Source organism: Hemicordylus capensis, chromosome 1 (assembly GCF_027244095.1).
Source record: "Hemicordylus capensis ecotype Gifberg chromosome 1, rHemCap1.1.pri, whole genome shotgun sequence".
NCBI classification, from domain to species: Eukaryota; Metazoa; Chordata; class Lepidosauria; order Squamata; family Cordylidae; genus Hemicordylus; species Hemicordylus capensis.
In genome coordinates this window covers 262,219,490-262,241,621 of record NC_069657.1, presented here as the reverse complement: position 1 = coordinate 262,241,621, position 22,132 = coordinate 262,219,490, and the positions used below count along the sequence as shown (strand labels likewise).

The 22,132-nt window shown below is 43.6% G+C and overlaps 1 protein-coding gene across 14 annotated transcripts in view; it reads left to right on the top strand.

The window, feature by feature from the left end:
* PLCB1 (phospholipase C beta 1) overlaps positions 1–22,132 on the top strand; it is an 807,198-nt gene that overhangs the window by 127,927 nt on the left and 657,139 nt on the right. The window contains exon 1 of one of the 14 annotated variants that reach the window (XM_053284756.1): positions 479–505. The exons of the other annotated variants lie outside the window; for them this stretch is intronic. The gene's annotated coding sequence lies outside the window, so the exon portion shown is untranslated. Of the gene's footprint in view, positions 1–478; positions 506–22,132 lie in introns of those variants that run through there. 14 annotated transcript variants of the gene reach the window in all.

The window sequence follows — 22,132 nt, the reverse complement described above, 5'->3', positions numbered from 1 at the left end:
CCCTGTAGCCTGTCAACCCCATAGCTGCAAGGCTGCCAGGAGGGGTGTGGCCTTTCCCCCTAAGTGGCTGCCAGCGAGAAATGCCAAAAGCATGGAGCACTCACATCCCTGGGGCAGATCTGTGCTGCCGCCTCTATGATTGGGGTTTGGAAATAGGCATGAAACAACAGTTACAGATGAGTCTGTAGACAGGGACAATACTTCTGCAGCGGAACCGCAGTTGTTGGTGGCAAAGCATGGAGAAAACCGAGGTCCTAATTGGGAGTTTGGCAGGGCAAAACAGAGTTAGTTTTTGGCCCATAACCTTGGTTTTGTGCATTCAGGTGTACTGCAGTTATGACCTCAGCTGGCTATAACCGTGGTTATAGTGTATGTGTGAACCGTACCAATAATTTGGTGCCCACTTCCTCCACAGGGTTATTTGTGACAGTTGCAAATGAGCATTTCTATTCTAAAACTGCATTGAAGTGTGGCAAGCAACCCATCTACCAATAGCGGAGTAAGGGTGAGTGGGTTCCTCCTGTTGTTTTGGGCTGTTCTGGTATGCCTTGGTTTGCACTTAGCTTGAAGAAATGACAATTTTGATATGTCAATATTATGCATATCTGTTGCTCTTATATACTGTACTACTTTTCAATAGAAAAGTTCTCGAAGTGGTTTACACAGAATAATAGGAAAATTATTCTCTGTCCCCAAACAACTCAAAATCTAAAAAGAAATGCAAGATAGACAAGAACAACTGGAGGCATACTGTGCTGGGTGTGAATAGGGAAAGGGGTTTTGGATGTCTCCCTCTATTAGATAGAGAACCACTCATTTAAAAGGTTCTTCTTTGCCCATTTAGCAGGGGGTGCCCATATATGTTGAATGTTGGACTCTTTTTCTCTCTGCATTTCTTTTTAGAGTTGTGCTTTTTTTTGTACCCATATGCCATTGGACATGCATGTATATTGTTAAAATAAATAAAATGAGCAAAAGATTTTTCCCTTCTTTCCCAAGATAAAGGGTTGCTTTATTTTTTATTTTGCCTTGCTTCACCACGCTATGTATGTAATCTCCATGCTCCAACACATAGAAAAAAATTCACTAAGAAAAGACAAAAGGCCAAAATTTCACATAGAATAGTTTTCTTTTCCTCTCTGCATGGCTTCAGGACTTGGCTTGATGCACCTTCCTTCCTGCCCATTTGAGTCAATAATTACTTATACTTATTATGCAAATTCCCAATTCAAAAAAGTGGAAACCACAGATTCCAGCATTATTACTGCTGCTTTGGTTAAAAGTCCTGCTAATGTAAACACCTGCAAAGCCTGGGAGAAATTCAGCAGGGGTGAGCTTTGTCATAGTTGCCAGGTTACAGTTGTAAAAGTGGCTGAAGGGCACAAAGGGTTGTTGGAGACCACAGGAGGCCCATCTGTGTGCCAGGAATGGGAAAGAGGGTCACTAAAGCAGTTGAGTTCTATAGGCTGATGGTACCATTTTAACACAGGTTGTTGCCTTCATTGATTTACCTGTGGCAGGACAGAAGTTAGCATATCATGCTACTTCGATCACCTGGTGGTTCGTGCATATTTTGTCCAAGTTGTGCTGTACTATAACAGGAAAGCAACAGTGCAAAAATAAATACAGCCAGCCTTTTGCTAGACCAAGGACATGTTAGTTAGCATAGTGGCAAAGCTAACAGTACTCTCTGCAAGGACGAGTTGGATTCTGTGCCAAAAACTTACTTGGCCTCATTATGCAAATGGCATTTTTAGATATTCAAAATTGTCTTTCAGAACTGTGCAAACGAGAATCATTTTCCTCTTGAAAAAATGCCAAACATAAAAACGTCAGCCACTCTTTTTTCTTGTTCTTTTTTTTTTTCCATGAGGGAAAATATTGTGCTTGGCTATGCAGACCATTAAAGTGAGAGTTGTATGCCCCTTAAAGAAAATGTATACATGCTTGTGTGTTAATTGAATCAGAAGTCAGTCAGATGAATGAGCAGTAGATTGAGTGCAGACACATGTAAATTTGCACACGGTAGAATTCGCTGTTGGATGATGTGATGGTTGCTGCTTAGTCAGGTTTAACAAGCCATCCATTTGGTCACAAATAGCTAAATGGAACCTCTGTGTGTGCTTGACTAGATGGAGCTTACATTCTTATGTCCCAAGAAAATGCAAACTCAGTACTCAATTTCCAAACAAACCAGTATTGCTTGGAAATGAGAGAAATGATGGTCAGATTTGCTTTTTTTTTTTTAAGCATACCCTGAAAATATACATCTGTTCTGGACTTGCCATATGAAATGGCACACATTTGGGAATGTTTAAACGTTCATTATCAATCTCAACAGGGCATGAAAGTGATTGGTCTCTGCTGTCGATCTCAAGCATCTGGTGGCAATGCGTTTTATATACAAAAACGTAGAATGGTGACAAGTAGAATGGTATGACTTAGTGTCAGAAGGTAGACACTTAGAGAGAGGCTAAAGCATGATGTGCATTCTGGGAGGGAAATGGTTAGTTGCCCAAGGTATATAGAACTCAACCTCTGATGGTGAAACCTAACAGAACAGCCAGTACTTAATGTAAGAGAGAGCAAAAGGAAATTCATGGGATGTAAAAGGCAGCATCTGTTTTCACTGGGTTGTACACTTGCTTGCACATTCCAGTTTGTTTCCCATTTATACATACAACAACCTCATGCCAGCTTAAAACAGCCCTTCACTGTTTTTGCAGAAACCGGAATTTCAGGCTAGTAATGTTAATGTTTGGCACACTGTCCTGATACTTTGTAGCAATCTGCTTTTGATAGTGTGTGACAGACAGGACATAATGAAGTTAAGATCTGATGCAATGTGTACTTTTTATTTACAAAAGGGCAAGTCCAGCACTGACATGGCAAACTTAGTTCTGTGCTTAACACCAATCTTACCAGTGAACCCATGAATTAATGAATCGCACCTCTTAACCATTGGCCACTGAAAATATTGAAGCTGTTTCTCAATGTCATGATCCTTTTAGATTTTTCTACAGCAGAGTAAATGTCAGCAATGAATTGGCTTTTGCAGTGACATTTTCTAATGTATGGAACAGTGGATTTAAATGCCAGCTTTTTTTTTTTAATGAATGATAGCTATTCACTTCAGACAAGCTGCAAAGCTTAGAGGTAACAAGTGCATATTAGGAACTGTGTGTTCTCGGGCGATTCAGGTGCGGTAATTGGTGTATTGCAAATCCCAATGCTCAGCGCTTAAGTGATTGTGCCATTTTACAGAGGAGTACTTTGAAAATAACTTGCAAGTTTAGGCATGTAGTGTCATAAGCATGGCATAGAAGCATCTGTAGTATTGCAATGCCTTCCTGAAGCAAATTTCATACCCGTGTATTCTGGAATAACATGTATAATGGCTTGGGTCTAGGGTTCTCTGTCATTAACCCTGTCGCCTATTAAGATCATCTGGAGAGATCCAGTTACAGTTGCCGCCAACTCGTTTGGTGGCAACTTGGGACTGGGCCTTCTCTGTGGCTGTCCCAAGCCTTTGGAAAAAGCTCCCTGTTAAAATAAGAGCATCTCCTTCTCCATTTGCTTTTAGGAAGAAGCTCAAGATTTACCTGTTTTCTTAGGCTTTTAACTGAAATTTAAATTGTAAAATGTTTTTTTTTTTACTTAGACAGTTTTTATCTGTGTTATGAATTTTTAACTGTTATATTGTTTTTATATTAGGTTTTAACTTGTACACTGCCTGCAGATTTCTATATCAGGCAGTATAGAAATATGATAAACAAGGGAAATATGTTCCCATTCCAGGGTGGGGGGAAAGGTTGCACCTTGAATCAGTGGAGGAGGTAAATTAAAAAAACAACAACTGAGCATTATTCCCCAGCAAAAGAACTGGCTGAATCCTATGTTCTTTTAACTGTTGGACCATTTCCACAAAAGTAATGCTTGGGAATCGGAAGAAGAATGCTCTTGGCATTGTGCAATTTTGCAGCGTGTTGTGCAATTACACCCTTAAGACAGTTAAGCTTCTGACATTTCCACAAGAGAAGAGCAGTCAAAGCAGTGATGGGGTAGGCTTGCCTTTGGGGGTCTTGAAAATGTGAACTTGCCCAGTTGAAAAAAACAAAAACAAAACCTTGCCCCACTTTGAACCATCCCCCTTTGAATCTGGGTCTGATTTGAAATTGTGCCAGCTCCTGGCAATCCCCCCCCCAGCTTTCCCCAAGCCAACAGTTTTGTGAACAATTACTCTTTAAAGATTCTAGCCTTCAAGTTTGTATAAATAGGCTACACCTTCAAGAGTGTAACTAGCAATAGAGAAGGCTTGCTTGAGCTTCTCCTTAACTGGAATGATATTACAGAGCAGGGGTCGTCAACCTTTCAGAAGTGGTGTGCCAAGCCTTCATTTACTCTAATTTAAGATTGTGTGTGCCAGCAATAAATAACATCTAGATTCTAAACCCGTCACCATTGGTGGTGGCTGCCCTACTTTGCTCTGCCCCCAGTTTCCATCATGCAACCTGTAAATCCTGCCCCTATAGTCAAAGAAATTCTGTCTGACTCTTTTTCTTGGAGTGGCTTCCATGGATTACATGCTGAAAGTCGGGGGCATGGGGGAGTAACACAACTCCCCTGGGGGTCCCACAGAGTCGGTTTCCCATTCAAGGAGGAACTTCTCCATGCCCTTCATTTCAAGCATGCAGTCCCTGAAAACCCTTGGATCCGAGTGATAATTGGATTAGCAGTGTGAGTGCTTCCCAAAATGATTTTGTGTGCTACTCTTGGCATCCGTGCCATAAGTTACTGACTCCTGCTCCAGAGTATGCTTTTCTGCCTGGAAGCATAGGATTTGTAGTTTACTCTTCCTCCTGATTTAAATTGGGAGACAGAGGAAACAGTGGATCCCATGCTCCCAAGCAGGTGCCTGTGCCTACCAGCCATCCACAATTACTTTTCAAAATAAAGAATTTTTTTCCTTGGAAAGGGTGTGTGTTTCACCCATTCTTGTTCTGTGTGGATTTTAACTTGCTACGAACCCTAGAAAGTGTGACAGACATGCATGCAGGGGGTGGAGCTATAATTAGATGGACGGGTTCAAAGATCGGGGGCCGCCTGGCTCTTGGGGCCACCTGGCTTGCCCTCCCCCAGAGCTCCGGTGGCCTCATTTCCCAGTCGGCTTAATAGTCCACTGAGTGTTTTCTTTTATTCTTCAAAGAAAACACCCAGCCAGCAATGAAGGCAGCTGAGAAATGAGCTCTGGAGAGCCAAGCTGGCCCTTCTGGGTGCTGGCCACGCCCCCTGCATGTGACATCACATGCAGGGGGGCATGGCTGGCACGTGAGAGGGGCTGCCAGGGAGAGGGGCAAACATGAGCCCATTCTTGCCTAGCTACGCACCTTCATGCATGTCTTCAAACAGTTGAGGATCAGCCATTCACATAGATTCAGGGCCAGTCCTTAAATGCTTTGTTGGTAAAGCCCCATGATGCTGTTTCCCTGGCGCTATTGGGTCCAGTAGATAGCTCATCCCAGCTGTGAAGTTAACAACTGATGTCGTTAAGAGGCAGCTGATTTTGGTTAAGCAGATGAGCAGCCATTGGTGCCTGTTGTCATGTACTGGTTGGTGAGGCCAGTCTGCAGGACATTGGAGAACTTGAAAGGAACAAGGAGATGTAATGGATTCCCAGCTCCAGCTGAGCCCTTTTATGTTGCTTGGGCCTGACCATCACCTTTAGGCTCTACCGCTCTGCTCCATTGTGGATCCTTAAAGGGGCAGGCTCCAGGTATGCAGCCAAGGGCACTGTCTCAGCCACTTCTCTCCTAATGTACTCCTTTTTGCCTGGGAGTGAGCACTAAATGACGAGAGGTTCCAGATGCATTTGGGTCTGACCCTTTGGTGAGTCCAGTGCATGGGAGAGCATCTCAGGGTTTGGGTTACTGGGGCTCTTTAATACCCAATTCATTCTTGCCAGCAGCTGGTGTTGGTGCTGGGGATTTGTCAGGTTATTCCTCAGGATCTGGGTCCTGGCTGTCACTTGTGATCGGGGCCATGTCACCTATCCTTTCTCCCCCAAGCTACCATCCTCCTACCCTAGGAGTTGACTGCCATAACAATTCTTGTGATGTTAAACGGCTAGCAACCCTTGGGGTAGGATGTTAGAGTACTGAGTAAATTTGAAAACATGACATGAAACCTAAGCTTTCTTACTTAGATAAACTAGCATGACACTAAAGGAGTTCCCATTCCATGTTCACAGTATCTGGGTAAGCTTCCATAAAAATCTTGCTGCATGAGAGAAGAATGGCAGAGGTGCAATCTAGAGTGTTGCTTCAACCATGGTTGGAACCTTTCTGTGGGCTCAGATATTCTTGCAGGAAAGTGTATATGCTAGGCCCCACCTTCCTGGAGAAGATAGGTTTGGAAGCAAGATTATACTTTTGAGATGTTCAATCTGCTGAGGCTGATGTGCCTTCTGCGGCTTCTGGGATTTGAGTGTTGATGAAAGCAGATGGCCAGAGGTGAGGGAGTTTCTGGGTAGGTGTTGCTGATATCTGAGGATCTGGGCAAATGTCCACTTGAGCAATGGACAGTAGCATGATGCACTGCAATTAATTTTTTCCTTTTAATCCAAGGAAATCTGTGCAAGATGGGTTGTCCCTCTGACTGCTTTGAGATGATCTAGGGAGCAGGTCTTCTTGTGTATTGGGGCCTTGATATCACGAGCCTCTTTGGCTGATGGAGAAGAATTTGTTATAGGCCATAGTGGTTTGGGTGTGTTGAGCAGTGCAGTAGGAGCATGCGTTATATGTGAGGCAGAGCGATGTAAAAGATGAATAAAAATGGAGTTTGCCGATATGCTGCCAATCCCGACTCCTGTTTTGACGTGTATAGATTACATTATCTGCTTCTTTTATTACATTTTATGATTTAATGGTGTTTTATTGTGGACTTTATGTCTTTATTCTTTTAGTATAAACCGCTCGAAGCAGCAGTGTGCTGGAGAAGTGGGATATCAATATGAATGAATAATAAATATAACTGGATAAGAATTGGGAAACATTTTTGTTAGGTTTTCTTAAGCATTAAAGTGCTAACTTTTTTGTACCATGGAGTTGGTAATGTTGTACCTTAAGAACTATGCAGTACTGATGTGTTAGTAAATTTTGTACACCTTGCTACCTTTTAATGTATCCCCCAATCTTCAATTAAGGTAAAAGGTCTTTAATACAACACGTTATATAAGTGTTATTTCAAAGATTGGTACTTGGACTCGAACCAGCTTCTTGGGGATCATCCAATCCATTCTCCCCCATCCTCAAGGCTACTAAGAGGTAAATTGGCTCTTGGAGAGAAGAGGTGTATGGCTGAAACAATTTTCAAGAGTCATACATTTACCACATTCCTTGGGCTTTATCGCTGGCAGTGTGACAATAGGACTATAGCTTCTAGCATTCTTATTTTCAGAGACCTTAGCACAAGCCTGCTCGACTTTGGCCCCCCAGCTGTTTTTGGACTACAACTCACATAATCCCCAGCCATCGTGGCTAATAGCCAGGGATTATGGGAGTTGTAGGCCAGCAACTGCAGGAGGGCTGAAGTTGAGCAGGCCTGCCTTAGCAGTTGGGGAGTAGGGCTGCTGTAATTACTGCCACATGGCAGCATTTTGAAATAACTTTCATAGGATGGCTGTGACACACACAAGATCATCGATAGCTTCTGCTTTGGTTAGTATTCTCTCAACTAAGCCCATTCCAGTGAAAAGCCTAGCTGCGTGTTGCATTAGAAACATCCCAATTAACCACATGTAAAATGGGTTCTATCTATTGTGAACTCAACAACTCTCCCGAGACAGGCGTTGAGAGAAAGAGAGAGAAGAGAGAGAGACAGTGTGTGTTTGTGTTGATGAGACTTATACAACCACTTAACAGTTTTTCATCCACCCATTGCTTATTACTTAGTGGCTCTTGGCTATCTGTGGATTACCTATCACTGTTTTTATCTTATTTCTTCATGAGCAATTTATTGTTCCAGTTCTTGCCCTTTCCAGTCCTTAGGAACAATTAACCACCGAAGGAGAGATGAGATAAAGTGAGGTTGGAAAGAGAAGGGCTACCTACTTCTATTGTTCTGTGTGGTAGGCCTGGGTGAAGCTTTGGCTGAAGCCGAATGCTCTGCACAACTTGCTTTTACACTGTGCTGAGGTGGTGGTTCATACCATGCAGTCCTGTGTTTTTCCCAGCATCAGTGGGACTCCTTTAAGGAAAACTGAGTCCTCTTGAGACCCAGCACTATCCTGGGAGGTGCACATTAGGAGCTTTAAGTGTAGTCCTTCCCAGTGCTTTGACCATAGAGCTCTTGTGTGCAAGAATATATGCTCCCGATAAAAAATAAAATGCTCTAGAATCTGTGGAGGGAGTCATTAGACTATTGATAATCCTACATAAGGCAGAACAGCTTTTCTATTGCTTGTCATTCCTACTATTGTAACTAGGGAAAGGGCAAGGGAGGAGAAGGAGGAGTTGGATTGGGAAGCATCTAGTTGGGATGGATGAGTGGCCAAATATGGCCACCAAGGCAACTTTATTTGGTCTCGGGTAGCCCTTGTGCATTGAAATAAATGTGTGATAAACTGGGAGATGCTTAAATTCACATAGGCTGGAGTGAAGGCTGTTGCCATCTTGTTACGCCAGCTCTTTCTGCTCCTTGGAGTCCCTGTGGAGAAGATAGCAGTTGGGGGCTGCTTCTGAGGCTTGCATCCCCATGTAGAAATTCCACTCCCTGTAACTCTCATCCACTGTCTGATTTTCCTGATGTCTGTCCTCATGAGGATAACTTCAAACAGACCAGCTGCAGCTTTTAGAATCATTAGCAGCAGCCCCAAGGCTGATTTTTAAATATATAAACTGCTTTGACAGGCTTCAGCCTAAAGTGGTATAGAAATAACTCAAAACTCTTAAGGAAAGCAAGCAAAATTCTATTTTAGCACCAACTAAGCATTAAGACTATATCTATAGAAGGGATGTGCAGAATATTTCAATGTAGAAAAATTTCAACTCGAAAACGGTTTTTTCAAGTGTTGCGCAAAAGGGCAAAACAAAATGCCCTCTAAATAAAGGGCCTGTTTTGAGCTCAGAGTAAAACAACCCCTTTTTGATAGAAATGTTTGGGGCGCCATTTTGGAGGCCTGTTTTTCTTATCTATATAATTAATTCCTGTAGAGGGGATGCGTCGGGATGTGGCAAGCTCTGCCCCTGCTGCAGCCACGACCAATGGTGGGCCCAGAAGGGGGTGAGATGTGTAAGGGCAGGAGGGAGGAGCATGCACCTGGAGCCGGTTGGAGTGGTGGGAGAGAGGACGACAGGAGATGGGAGGAGGATGGGCAACAAGCAAAGCCCTGCCACCCCAACAAGGAGAATGGTGAGGCGGAGGGAGACAGCAGCATCGCCCTGGAGAGGAGGGCGAGAGGGCGATGGGTGGCCGGAGGAGGATGTGCAGCGGGTGAAGTCCCGCCACCCTGAGGAGGAGGACGGTAAGGCGGAGGGAGGTGGCGGTGGTGGAATGGTCTGGCCTTGGCCCCCTGGGGTGAGATGGCAGCGGTGGCATGGGAGGAGATGGCTGGTCCCAACTAGAGGCGCAGATTCTCTGCACCCAGGTCCACCAGTTCTGATTGCTTTTCTGGCACTGGCTTCCAGTTGGCTTGTGATCTCCTTGCTGTTTGGTTGGCTTGTTCCCATATACATTAAATCAAGTGTTGTCATGGGCAACTGTGCCCCCATTGGCAGGGAGGAGGGGGGAACACAAAAGGCAGGAGTTTCAAAATGTATTCATTAGGACTGAGAGGCAGAGATAGCCCTTGTACCTCTTTTGAAGGAGAGGAGGATGGTAGGTTTGATTTTGTGACTATCTTTTCTCAGCACTGAGTATACTATGCTATGTGATTGCTTCTATATCTGGTTTTGCTAGATCTCAGACTGACAAAGACAGAACTTCCTTTGAACAAGAAAGGTTGCTGCCTTCTTGTTTTGTGGTTTGGTTGGTTTATGAGATAGTGTTGTGGCAAGAAATGGACAGTGGCAGCTCTTCGTGTCTCTCTGTGTGTGTAATATTTCTTGGTGATTGCTGTGATTTCTTGGTGATTGGTGATTGCTTGGTGATTTCTTGGTGATTCCATGTCTGGCCTTGGGACTAACTTGTGCTGCACTCACTGCTCTGCAATCTGCATTGCAAGGTGTACTCAGTCAAAATGTGGCTGAAATTGCTGTAGTTGAGCTTATGGCTATGCTTGCTGCTAAGTAAGCGTTTTTCTGTGGCAGATGTTGCAATGCTAGGAAGTCATAAGTTTGTGTGTGTGTGTGTGTGTGAGAGAGAGAGAGTGAGAGAGAGAGAGAAACTTCTGTCAGTGATGTTACTGTAGTGCAGGCTCTATGGATAGCAGTAGATACTGAGTCAGTGATTCTTTTTTGGCCATTTTTGGACTGTTTGAAATGTGTGTTCTGTGTTGGGATGGACAGATTCCCTTTTACTGTGTGTTTTTCAAGGCAGGGTTGCAAAATGCATTGTGTGCAATGCAAAACTTGTGTGCAATCTGTGAGTGCAGCTTGCTCTGGAACAATGGGGAAACTGGAAACACCCCATTGTTTGCCATGGGTAGCCCCTACCCACACCAAAGTAGGTTATGTAGTAGGGCATGATGTGTGTTGCCCACCACCCAGCCCACCCAAGAAATGGGCCAGTGGATTTTTTTTTTAAATGTAACCTTGCCCTCAAACTCCCATAGGATCCTGTAGGGGCTTGGGGTGGGGTGGTGGTGGTGGGGGTTAAAATTGCCTGTTTGCAAAAATTGCCCTCTTGCACCCATCATGCTCCACCACACAACCCACTTTGGTGTCCCTAGGAGCTCCCCATGGGAAATAATGGGGTGTTTTTAGTTTCCCCATTATTCCCTATGGCTAAAACACTTGAAACATTTTGAGTTGTTTTGTCGAAACAGCTGATTCTACTGCTGTTTTGATGGAATGTTTTGGCCATTTTGCATTTTTGTTTCAAACTCCAAACAAAACACAAAATTTGTTTTGTGAACATCTCTAATCTATTGAATACAAATAGGACTTGCAGCATAATATTGCATGGTATTGCCAGCTTCCAAGTGCAGAGGATTTCAGCTGTCTGGAACATCATTGTAGTTATGTCTGTGTGGGGTGGTTCCAAATAAACATGGTATTTAAATAGTGTGCGGGGGGGGTTTGAGATAAATCCCTCTACACGATTAGAAGGAGAATGAGCCCCAAGAGGGGTGCAGCATGTGTTGGTGCATGTCCCAAATTGGGTGGTAGGGAGCCAGCTTGAATGTATTGTCTGAACTGGCCCACTGGGAAAGTAGGGGATAGCAAGTTGTCTTAAAACTGCATGACACTCTAAGCTGGTTGAGATGGCCTTTATAACACTATGGGCTATCGATGCATCTGTAGCAAGACTGTCTCCTTGATTCAGTAATTAGTTTTCCTCTAGAGACTGCAGATGTTAATTAGCAACACTTCTGATTGAGACAGTGAGACACTTTTTAAGGGGGGTGGGATGTAGCATTTCCCTCTCTCTCGTATTAAGGGTGCAATGTTTAAACCTAATTCATTGAAGCTCATGAACAAGAAATAATTGTGGACAGTTTCTTTACACTCTGGAGCTGAAATATGCAGATACTGCTAAGGTGTCTTCTAGCTTCTCAATATTGTGTGTCTTTTGTGGGAAACGGCTGGCAGTTGGGGTGGTTTACTTTGAGGTTGAGACTACAGTAATGAAGGCAGTGCAAAGGGTAATACAATATAGCTGGTGGATGTGACAAATTTACAAATGGTGTGTTGCAGAGGAATAAGTACTTGGTGCTTGGGGAGATTGCTTTATTTGCTGTAGAATGGCTTTTTTTTCTCATAGCAGGGAACTCTAGCTGGGTGAAGAAGCATTGGATTCTGAATCAGAATCTAGTGCTGATTAAAATCACCTATTGTGTGAAAAGTGATGGCATCTAGAGCACATCTTCATGCTTACTGAAGACATAGCAAGATAGGAAGCTGCCTTATACCAAGTCAGACCATTGGTCCATCTAGTTCGGTACTATCAGGCAGTGGCTTCTCCCACGTTGCAGGCAGGAGTCTCTCTCAGGCCTGTCTTGGAGTTGCCAGGGAGGGAACTTGGAACCTTCTGCATGCAAGCAGGCAGGTGCTCTTCCCAGAGTGGCCCCATCCCCTAAGGGGAATATCTTACAGTGCTTACACATGTAGTCTCCCATTCAAATGCAAGCCATAAAATAACAAACCAGGGTTGATCCTGCTTAGCAAAGGGGACAATTCATGCTTGCTACCACAAGAGCAGCTCTCCTTCCCCAAGACTCTCACCAATACTGACAAAATCCATGCATTACTCTCCACCTCAATTCAGTTGCTTGAAAGCTGGTAGCATTTACTGTGCATGACTGGGAATAGGTGGGAGGCAGTACACAAGGATAGCTGGCTAGCCGTTTCCTTGGCCTGGCATCTTACTCAACTGTTACTGAAAGGTATTACTGAAAATAACAACCATGGTGGCTTTATTTTTGTTGCGAAGCCATGGCCATGTACAGGTGAAGGAACAGAGGATGTAGGTGAAATACAATTAACTCAAGCTCAGTCCAGACAAGGCCAGGGTGGCCTATGTGTTCCCCCCAATCACCACCTCACTGCTTGTTTTGTGGGGTCAGCGCTAGCCTCTCTGCACGCCCCCCTGCCATCTTTCTCCTCTTGCTGAAGCAGACATTGTGCTCCCTGCTTATTCAGGGTGAGTGAGGGGATTTGCTTGCCCCCAAACAGCAGGGAGCGCAATGGTAGCAGTGAGAGGAGAAGGAGGAAGGAGGAGGTGATGGTGGCTAGAGAAGGGAGGAGGTGATGGCAATGGCAACAAGAGGAGAAGGAAGAAGCAGACAGAAGTGAATGGCGAAGCTCTGGCGGCTTGTTCTCACAGGACACATGCTGGGGAAAAGGTTTAAACAATTTTGGGGGGGGTATTTTTCAAAGAAATTCTGAATATAATTATAATTTAACCATTATTAGATTTAACATTGAATACTCATAAGAACATAACATAAGAACAGCCCTGCTGGATCAGGCCCAAGGCCCATCTAGTCCAGCATCCTGTTTCACATAGTAGCCCACCAGATGCCACTGGAAGCCTACAGGCAGGAGTTGAGGGCATGCCTTCTCTCCTGCTGTTACTCTCCTGCAGCTGGTACTCGGAGACATCCTGCTTTTGAAGCTGGAGGTGGCCTGTAGCTCTCCAACTAGTAGCCAATGATAGACCTCTCCTCCATGAAGTTATCCAGATCAGTACTCAGATCAATAGTTAAAAAACAGCATCGTTCCTAAGAGAAGTAGATCTTTCTAAGATTCAAATTTTACTATGATGCAAATTAACCATATATGGTCATCATTCAATCAAATGAATAGCATTTGAAATCCTACAGATTTCAAACTGTTGTTTTACTTGCCTTTTGCAGGCATATTCTGTTACATATATTTAATTGCTTGAAATTTCCTATTTGTGTAATTGATGCAAAACATCATCATCCGATCATCATCTCAGGCCTTGCTCATGACCCTGCCATTAACAGAGATCTGGTTGGCGGGGACTAGAGACAGGGCCTTTTCAGTTGTGGCCCCTCGGCTTTGGAACGCCCTCCTTGAAGAGCTTTGTCATGCTACCTCCCTCAGTGTTTTTAAAAAACATCTTAAAACACAACTTTTTAAGGAGGCTTTTTAATATCATTATTTTGTTATATCTGGTAGCTTCTTTAGCTTCTTTATAATTTTCAGTTTTAATTTTAACCTAATAATTATTTTTAATCTGACTTAAAAAAAAATTAATTTTATTACTTGTATCTGTGTCTATCTTATTGTTGTAAGCCGCTCCGAGCAGTATTGCACTGGAGGGGGCAGGGTATAAATATTTTAAATAAATGAATAATTAATAAAATGCCTTTGCCCGGTCAATGATGGACCTCACTTCCCTAGTTTTTAATATTATGTCAGCCACTTTGAGAGCCATTCTGTTTGAAGAACAGGGTTGCAATAATATAGGCCCAATTAAATACTTGAAAATGGTGTGCGTGGTTCCAGCCTTGTTTATCAGAAGCTTGGATTATCAGAGCTTTGTACAGTAGTCAGTCATACACCTGTTACCCTCTGTACATTAATGCTGTGTGTCTGTAATCAAAATGGATTCTTCTAGGCTACCTTATTCTTTTGGTAAACTGGCACTTATTCACAGCATAATCATATGCATGTTTACTCAAATCCCAGTGTAGGGCTTGGTCAAATCCCAGTATGTTTGCGATTGCAGCTGTAACTGCAAAGTTTGGTTGGCAAACTTTGTCTTTGTCAACGTATTCAGATCTAGGAGTAGGGGTGTGCACAAATCAGATTCTGCAATTCGATTGAAGCTCAAATTGAATCACAGAATCATCAAATTGATTTGTTGAAAACAGATGCCATTTTGAGGCCTGTTTTTCTTGGAAGAGCTAATCAATTGGGGTTGGCGGGAAGAACAGCTCTCTGCTCTGGACGTAACGCATCTGCCAGCCTCGGAGGACTGGTCTACTCCGAAGTGGGCAGACATACTAAGTCCAGAGAGGAGGGCTGGTCTGCCCACTGACCCCAATGGGTAGACCAGCTCTCCCCAGAAAAAAAAGCTCAAATTTGATGCCCCTTTTTTCAGGAAAAGGGGCCTTCAAAATGGTGCTTGAATCACTCGAATCAATTGGGGCTAAATCAGGGGTGATTCTCTTTGACCCCAAATCAGGCCCTCTCTTTTGAGGCCAATTTGATTCAAGGTCTAACCAGCAAAATGCCCCCCATTAAAACTGAATCGATTTGAGGTTGAATCGAATTGTGCATCCCTATCGAGGAGTAAATTGGGACTATATTTTTTTAATTAATCCTGTGTCAGACTTCTTGTATGGTGATCTCTGCTAGATGATAGTGACTCTAACATTGCCAAGGCAATGAAATACAAGCAACTAAAGACAAAAATTAGGCTGTGTTTTGTCGAGGGCTACTTCCTTGTTTTAGGTCACAAAGATGTTGGATTATGACACATCCCTTTTGATTTTTAACGGTCCTTTTTAAAGAAGCTGGAGAAGCCTATACTGTCCAGCTAAATGGTGTACCTGGCTTATACTACTTGAATATTGATAATACACACCCTTTCATATAAGCCATCAAAGCCTAACTGCATACAGTCAGCACTGGAAAACTTGCTGTGTAAATGGAAATAATTGTAGGAGTATAAATAAAGGAGCAAATCCAGACATGCGCTTCATAAATGGTTACTATTTTTAACTCTGACTGAAAACTAACCAAATTACTTGCTGCCATAAAACATATTTAATGTGTGTTAGAATGGTAGCTTACAAGTTTTATGTACAGTATCATGAAGGACATTATTCCATATACTACAATAAAACCTCCAATAATGGCTGATGAAGATAGGCCTTGCTTATAGTTTTTGCATGAGCTTAAAAAAGTCAATAGTAAAACGTCATGTTTTAATGAGCAATACTTTATACTTGGAATACTTTATCAACAAGGTGACATGGTCTTCAATGTGGTGGCTTTTGCTTTATATTGTTAAGAAGCACCTCTATTTCCATACGTTTGACAGCCCCTTAATATTTTTGTTTTTCGTTCAAATCCTGGGTACTATAAGAAAGTGTGCAAGAGCCCCCATGGCTACTTCAGGCTCTAAGGAACTATGCAGTCCCTGAACTGTCCTGAGGGTCAGTGAGGTATAGTACCATATTTTCTGGTAGAAAGGCCGTGGCACATACGTTTTTAAAAGTTACTTTAAGGCATCTGCGGCCATTACGCTGATGCGATGTTTCCCCCAGAATTAAGGGGTGAGGGAAGGAGGTGCAATGGCAGCACAGCAGGACCCTCCAACCAGCAATAGGCTCCACATGGTCAATAGGGCCTGGAAGGAATGGAGGCAGCAGAGGAGGAGCGGCAACAGTGCAGTTAGGCCTTTTGCATGCTCCCCCCCCTTTCCATTTCCCATGGAGCACCCTTTTCGCCACCGTTTGCATGGGAGCATCTTGGCCCCTTGCTCTCTCCCCCTGAAAGTGTTTGCTTGGGCGGGGGTGGCCAGGTTGGGCCCACGGCGAGACCATGGCCATATTTAGTGGCCAGTGTGGGCACCACACGGGCAGCCAGAGGCACCTTTAATTGGAAGGTCCTTACCTTCCTGTATCACCAGCCCTGAAAGCTCTTCTCAGCTGTGGTGGAGGATTGGCTCCGCCACTCAGCTGCAGCCACTCTTCCAAGCGGTGCGCACCTCAGCTGAGTGGTGGAGCTGATCCGCTTCCACTGCTGGGAAGAGCTTTTCACCCAAGCCATTTCCAGCCTTTTGTTCAGTGAGTTTACACCCAAGTTGACCAGTTTATGCAACTATGAGTCTCTTTATTCAGCCTGTTTTAGTCTCTCCAGCCAGGGTGTGTGACTTGTGCATGGCACCAGGACATGGATTTGCCTACTTGCACCTCAGATCCAAATACATGTGAACATTACAGAACCTGTATTGGAATCTATACTGCAACCTGCATCAAGACCTGCACAGTGGTCTGCCTGGTTTCACACCATACCAGTTCTTAAGCTTGCGAGTGGTAGCTCTATGCCACTTGCTCCTTTTCTTTCCTGCCTTTCTGCTTCCTTCCCCCTGTGAGGAGACCTGCTTGGCTGCCCATCTCTAAGTGCTCCAGATGCACCAATGGATCAGGATCGGTAATACTAACCTCCTGCCCCTCTAAATCTTATTTCCCCCTTCTCTTCCCCCTTCAAGTTTTCACTTTAGCCCTTTCTACACCATGCCTTAAGCTGATTTATTTACAATTTGGACCTTAAGCTAAAATTCCTCTTTGTGAGATTCTTGTTAAGACTGTTACTTAAGATTGTATTGCCTGCCTAACCAACCTTTTCCTTTCCTGTACCCCGTCTATCCTTAAATAAATTCTTGAACTGCATTTCTGCCTCTTCGTTATTTCCAGACCAAAACTCTGCTCAAATGAAAACTGATAGACTGCTCCCCTCCAGAATCAAGCTGATTCCCCATGTTAGCCCCAAAGCATAGTTCGAATACCTCCCAGCACACTGGGGCAGATCTGTTAACACCTGTGCTCCTTGGAGGGAGGGTGGTATATAACTGCAATTAAGAATAGCCCACAGAGCACAACTCAAGGAGCTTACTGAGTTGAGGCTTAGGCAGAGTCCCTTTCTGAAGTCCCTATAAGCCTGCTTCTTTCTGCACCATGGTGGCGGGGCGGGGGCAGGCAGAGTGATATTACTAGTCAGATGGGCTACAGAGGAGGTCTTGCAGAAAAGACAGGAAGGGGCTATGCCTAAGCTTGAGGTTAGGGAGTTTTTCTGCACTTCGTCAGAAACCAGCATAGTATGGTGGCCCATTAGTTTAGGGCCTGCACAATTCCTGGAAACATAAAAATGCATCTTGAAGTGCTTTCCCCCAGCTAAGTTTGAGCAGTCCAGTATGTTGACAAAGTGATTTGGACTTTCATGCCAGTAAGAAGGCGTGCTTTGGATTGATATGCCCTTTACTCAATGAAAGATTTTCCCTCAACAAACATGACATGAAAATCCCAGTTTATCAAAAGAGCACTCGAGATTACTTCAGTCACAACTCACACTAGAGAAAATGCATGTATCACAATCAGAAGTTGGCGTTGCAGAGGGTTTAAGGCTTATGAAATGCTGGTCTGCCCACAAGAAGGTTAGGAAAATTCAAGATGACTATCATATCTCAACTTGGTTGTTTCTTCATTCCTCAGTATGTATTCATTTTCATCAAACCTAGCCTTGCTCCTCAGTCTAAGAGCTCAACTCAGATGACACTGACACTCTTCATATTTTATCCATTAATACATCAAACTACGTCCTGTCAGGTTAGCTCTTCAGCTATACCATCAGTATCTTCCATCAGTATCTTCAACAACCCAACTGTCTGCCTCAGCGGTCTGTATTAAGTGATCTTGTGACTTGTTTACTTGCCTAACTTTTCCCAACTTGCCCTGTCCTATTTTCTTTTATGGATAAGATTAGCCCCATCTTAGAAAGCCCTGTGTTCCTTGAGTAGCATCCTCAAAAAAACCTTGAATGCTACTCAAGCAATACAGGGCTTTCTGAGGTAGGGCTAACTTTATCCATAAAAGAGAACAGGACAGGGCAAGTTGGAAAAAGTTAAGCAAGTAAACATGTCACATCTTTCCAAACATGTGGACAACAAAATGGCAAATGCATTTCAATGTTAGCAAGTGTAAAGTGATGCATGTTGGGGCAACCCCCCCCCCCAACTTCCCATATACACTGATGGGGTCTGAGCTGTCAGTGATTGACCAGGAGAGAGATCTTGGGGCTGTGGTGGCCAGCTCATTGAAAGTGTCTACTCATTGTGTGCTAGGCTTGGGCCCAAAACGGCTCAGCCATGTTTTGGTGGTGGCGCGGGTATTCCCTTAAGGACGGAGGAGGGTGCACTCACCCCTCCTGCCATATTTCCCCAGCCGGTGCTCCATTTTTTTAAAGCCCCTCGGGATTATTATTATTATTTTAACATTTATATCCCGCTCTTCCTCCAAGGAGCCCAGAGCGGTGTACTACATACTTGAGTTTCTCTTTCTCAACAACCCTGTGAAGTAGGTTAGGCTGAGAGAGAAGTGACTGGCCCAGAGTCACACAGCTAGTATTATGGCTGAATGGGGATTTGAACTTGGGTCTCCCTGGTCCTAGTCCAGCCAGTACTTCTGGCCACTTATGGCCGATGAGGGCAACGGGGCAGCAGGGAGGAATGCTGCTGCCCCGAGGGGCTTTAAAACAATGGAGTGCTGGCGGGGGGATGCAGTGGGAGGGATGAGTGCATCCTCTCCCTCCCTTAAGGGAATACACCCCTCCCCCCGCCAAAATGACCTGGGCTGCTGAAACATTTCGGAGGCCTCTACAATGGTCTCCCAAACGTTTTGGGCCCAAGCCTATTGTGTGGCAGCTGCAAAAAAGGCAAACTCCATGCTAGGGATCAATAGGTAGGGATGTGGGGGGAATGCTAATATTATAATGCTCTTATATAAATCTATGGTGCGGCCACATTTGGAGTACTGAGTGCAGTTCTGATCACCGTATCTTAAGAAGGACATCGTAGAACTGGAAAAGGTGCCGAAGAGAGCAACCAAGATAATTAGGGGCCTGGAGCACCTTCCTTATGAGGCAAGCCTACAGCATTTGGGGCTTTTTAGTTTGGAAAAGAAGTGACTATGGGGAGACATGATAGAGGTTTATAAAATTATGCATGGAGTAGAGAGAGTGGACAGAGATAAATTGTTCTCCCTTTCTCACAACACTAGAACCAGGAGTCATCCCATGGAAATGAAGTCTAGGAAATGTAGGACTGACAAAAGGAAGTACTTTTTGAAACAATTCTTAATCAATGGAATTCTCTGCCATGGGATGTGGTGATGGCCACTAGCTTGGATGGCTTTAAAAGGGGCTTGGAGAAATTCATGGAGGATAGGTCTATCAATGGCTTCTAGACTATAGGATTTCAGCCACCTCCAGCTTCAGAGGTAAGATTCCTCTGAATAGCAGTTGCAGGGGAGCAACAGCGGGAGAGAGGGTTTGCTCTTGCCTGAGGGCTTCTCGGAGGCATCTTGTGAGCCATAGTGTGAAACAAGATACTAGACTAGGTAGGTCTTGGGCCTGATCCCACAGGGCTGTTTGGTTCATATGGTCCTCATTTGTTTCTGAGTGGTTATTCTATGTCTCATTCCAGCACTACTTCTAGTCCTGTACATTTTATTTATTTTATTTATTTTATTTTTTACATTTATATCCTGCTTTTCTCCAAGGACCCCAGAACGATATACTACATACTTGAGTTTCTCTTCACAACAACCCTGTGAAGTAGGTTAGGCTGAGAGAGAAGTGACTGGCCTAGAGTCACCCAGCTAATATCATGGCTGAATGGGGATTTGAACTCGGGTCTCCCCGGTCCTAGTCCAGCACTCTAACCACTACACCACACTGGCTCAATTTTGTAATTGTTCACTTTTTAATTGAGCTTTAACTTAAGTCTCTAAGAAGTCTTTGCTACTTAACTTGTTAAAATTTTCTGCTCTGTTTGTATACTATGCAGTTAAAATGGATCACTTACTTTTCTTCTGCAGTGAAAAGTCCAAAAACAAAACAGAAGCCATGAACTGAAATGTTTGCTAGTGACTTGACAGGAAGAGGCAGAAAAAGACTGACTTGAGTACAGAATCCACATCAACTCCATGATAATTAATGGCAACACTCCTACTGGGTTTAAATGATGCTTGGTGGATACCAAAACTTAATTTCCCCGAACAATGAACTGTTATACATTCCAACACATTTGATCTAATTTGCCATTATCCGCTGTGGGTATGGGAAAGGGGAGACTTTTTAGAAATAAGTACTTAATAGGTGCTTTAATTTTTAATAAATTAAATGCAATAATTCATTGAAAATCAAATTGGCCCCTGCACACCAAGTCATGATTCTGGTCCATTGGGGCACTTGAGTAGTTTATTCATGCTCTAAAACTTCTGTGACCTGGTACTCCTAGCTGACTTTTCCAGCTGACACACAAATTTGCCCCATATCTTCCTCCCCACTTTCTCCCCACTTACCCTTTATCATCTTCTGTCTTGTTGCTTACCTTGCTCTTTGTCTGACCGTAATGGAAGACTAGAATTCCACTAACTCTGCAGTGTTACAGGACTGTAACAATAAGTTATATCAATTATGAGAAGCCTCCTTGCTTTCAGAAATTTCATACTATCCCTTTTTTTAGAACTACATTTTTGTTCTAAAATAAGTCGATATGTCGGCAATACAATGCGCATATTAACTCCAAACTCTCTTGTTCTGAATTTGAATGATCTTCATTTCAATTGTGTGTAGTGAAAAATCTTAATACACTACTGATGATGGTAATAAACAGGCTGGAGGAAGTAAATGCACGAGACATTGGAGAATTCAGACTGTGTTCGACCTGTTCATGTAAAAATCCTGTTCGCCTTGTATTCTCTAGATGGTTAAAGGTAATGGTGTGGTTCAGATAAAATTGACACATCGGGTTATGATGGTGATGTGTCAAGAGTGTGCCTGTCAGGACATCTGTTTAAACAAGTACTTGGAGCAGGTACATATGAGCCATGTGTGCTCTTAGCATGTCCCCTTCACAACTGCATGTGTTGGAGGCTATATTTTCCAAACTGGCCCACTGTTTGTACTTCTAAAAGCTTGCTGTAGGAATCTGGAAGAGTAGGAATGGAAGCTAGAATATTTTGCTTAGAGTTTAAGGGTATGTCTTTGCCAAAGGCCAGACTGCATACATTACTGTGATTTATTTTAAAACTGTCAGTTTGAGGCTTTTTTTGTACTAATAGCCACTCCTCTTATTGTGCCAGTAGGCGTTATAGGGAAAACCTTCCCAAATCTTTCCACACTGGCTGCCTCTAAGTCCTTCAGTTAATGCTTCTGTCAGAGAGTAATGGCGGTTAGCTGATACACAAGAATTCCACAGGTCCTCTTACAGTACAGATGCTCCCAAGATGATTGATAGGTTTCTATGCTGGTTTTAAAGCAGAACTGCACAAAAAAAGGCACTTGGGCCATAATTTCTGATAACTCTTATGTAACTATGGGCTTTACTTGATGGTATGAGTTAATCTCTGAGGTGCTTTTGCCAAAAAAGCATGCACTTTGCAGCATGCACTTTCCTCCAACAAGAACTAGTTTAGATGCCTTAAAAGGGTGTTTGACCGCATTGGCTCAACAGTGGTATTCTGAGGGTCACATCAAAAGGCTTAACGCTCATGGTAATCTTGACTTCTAGTAACTGTCTTTGGACTTGCCCTGCATCATTGTTGACAGCCTAAGCGGAAAAAAGTGCTTTTAACGTGTGCTGTTGAAGGAAAATCTCTTTCCAGTCTCTGTGGCTAGAAGCAAGCCCAGTGAAAGCTGCTATGAGGAAAGTATATGTTCATATACTGTGCATATGAAGTTCATAAACTGTATATGAAGATGTCTTCTACTGAGTC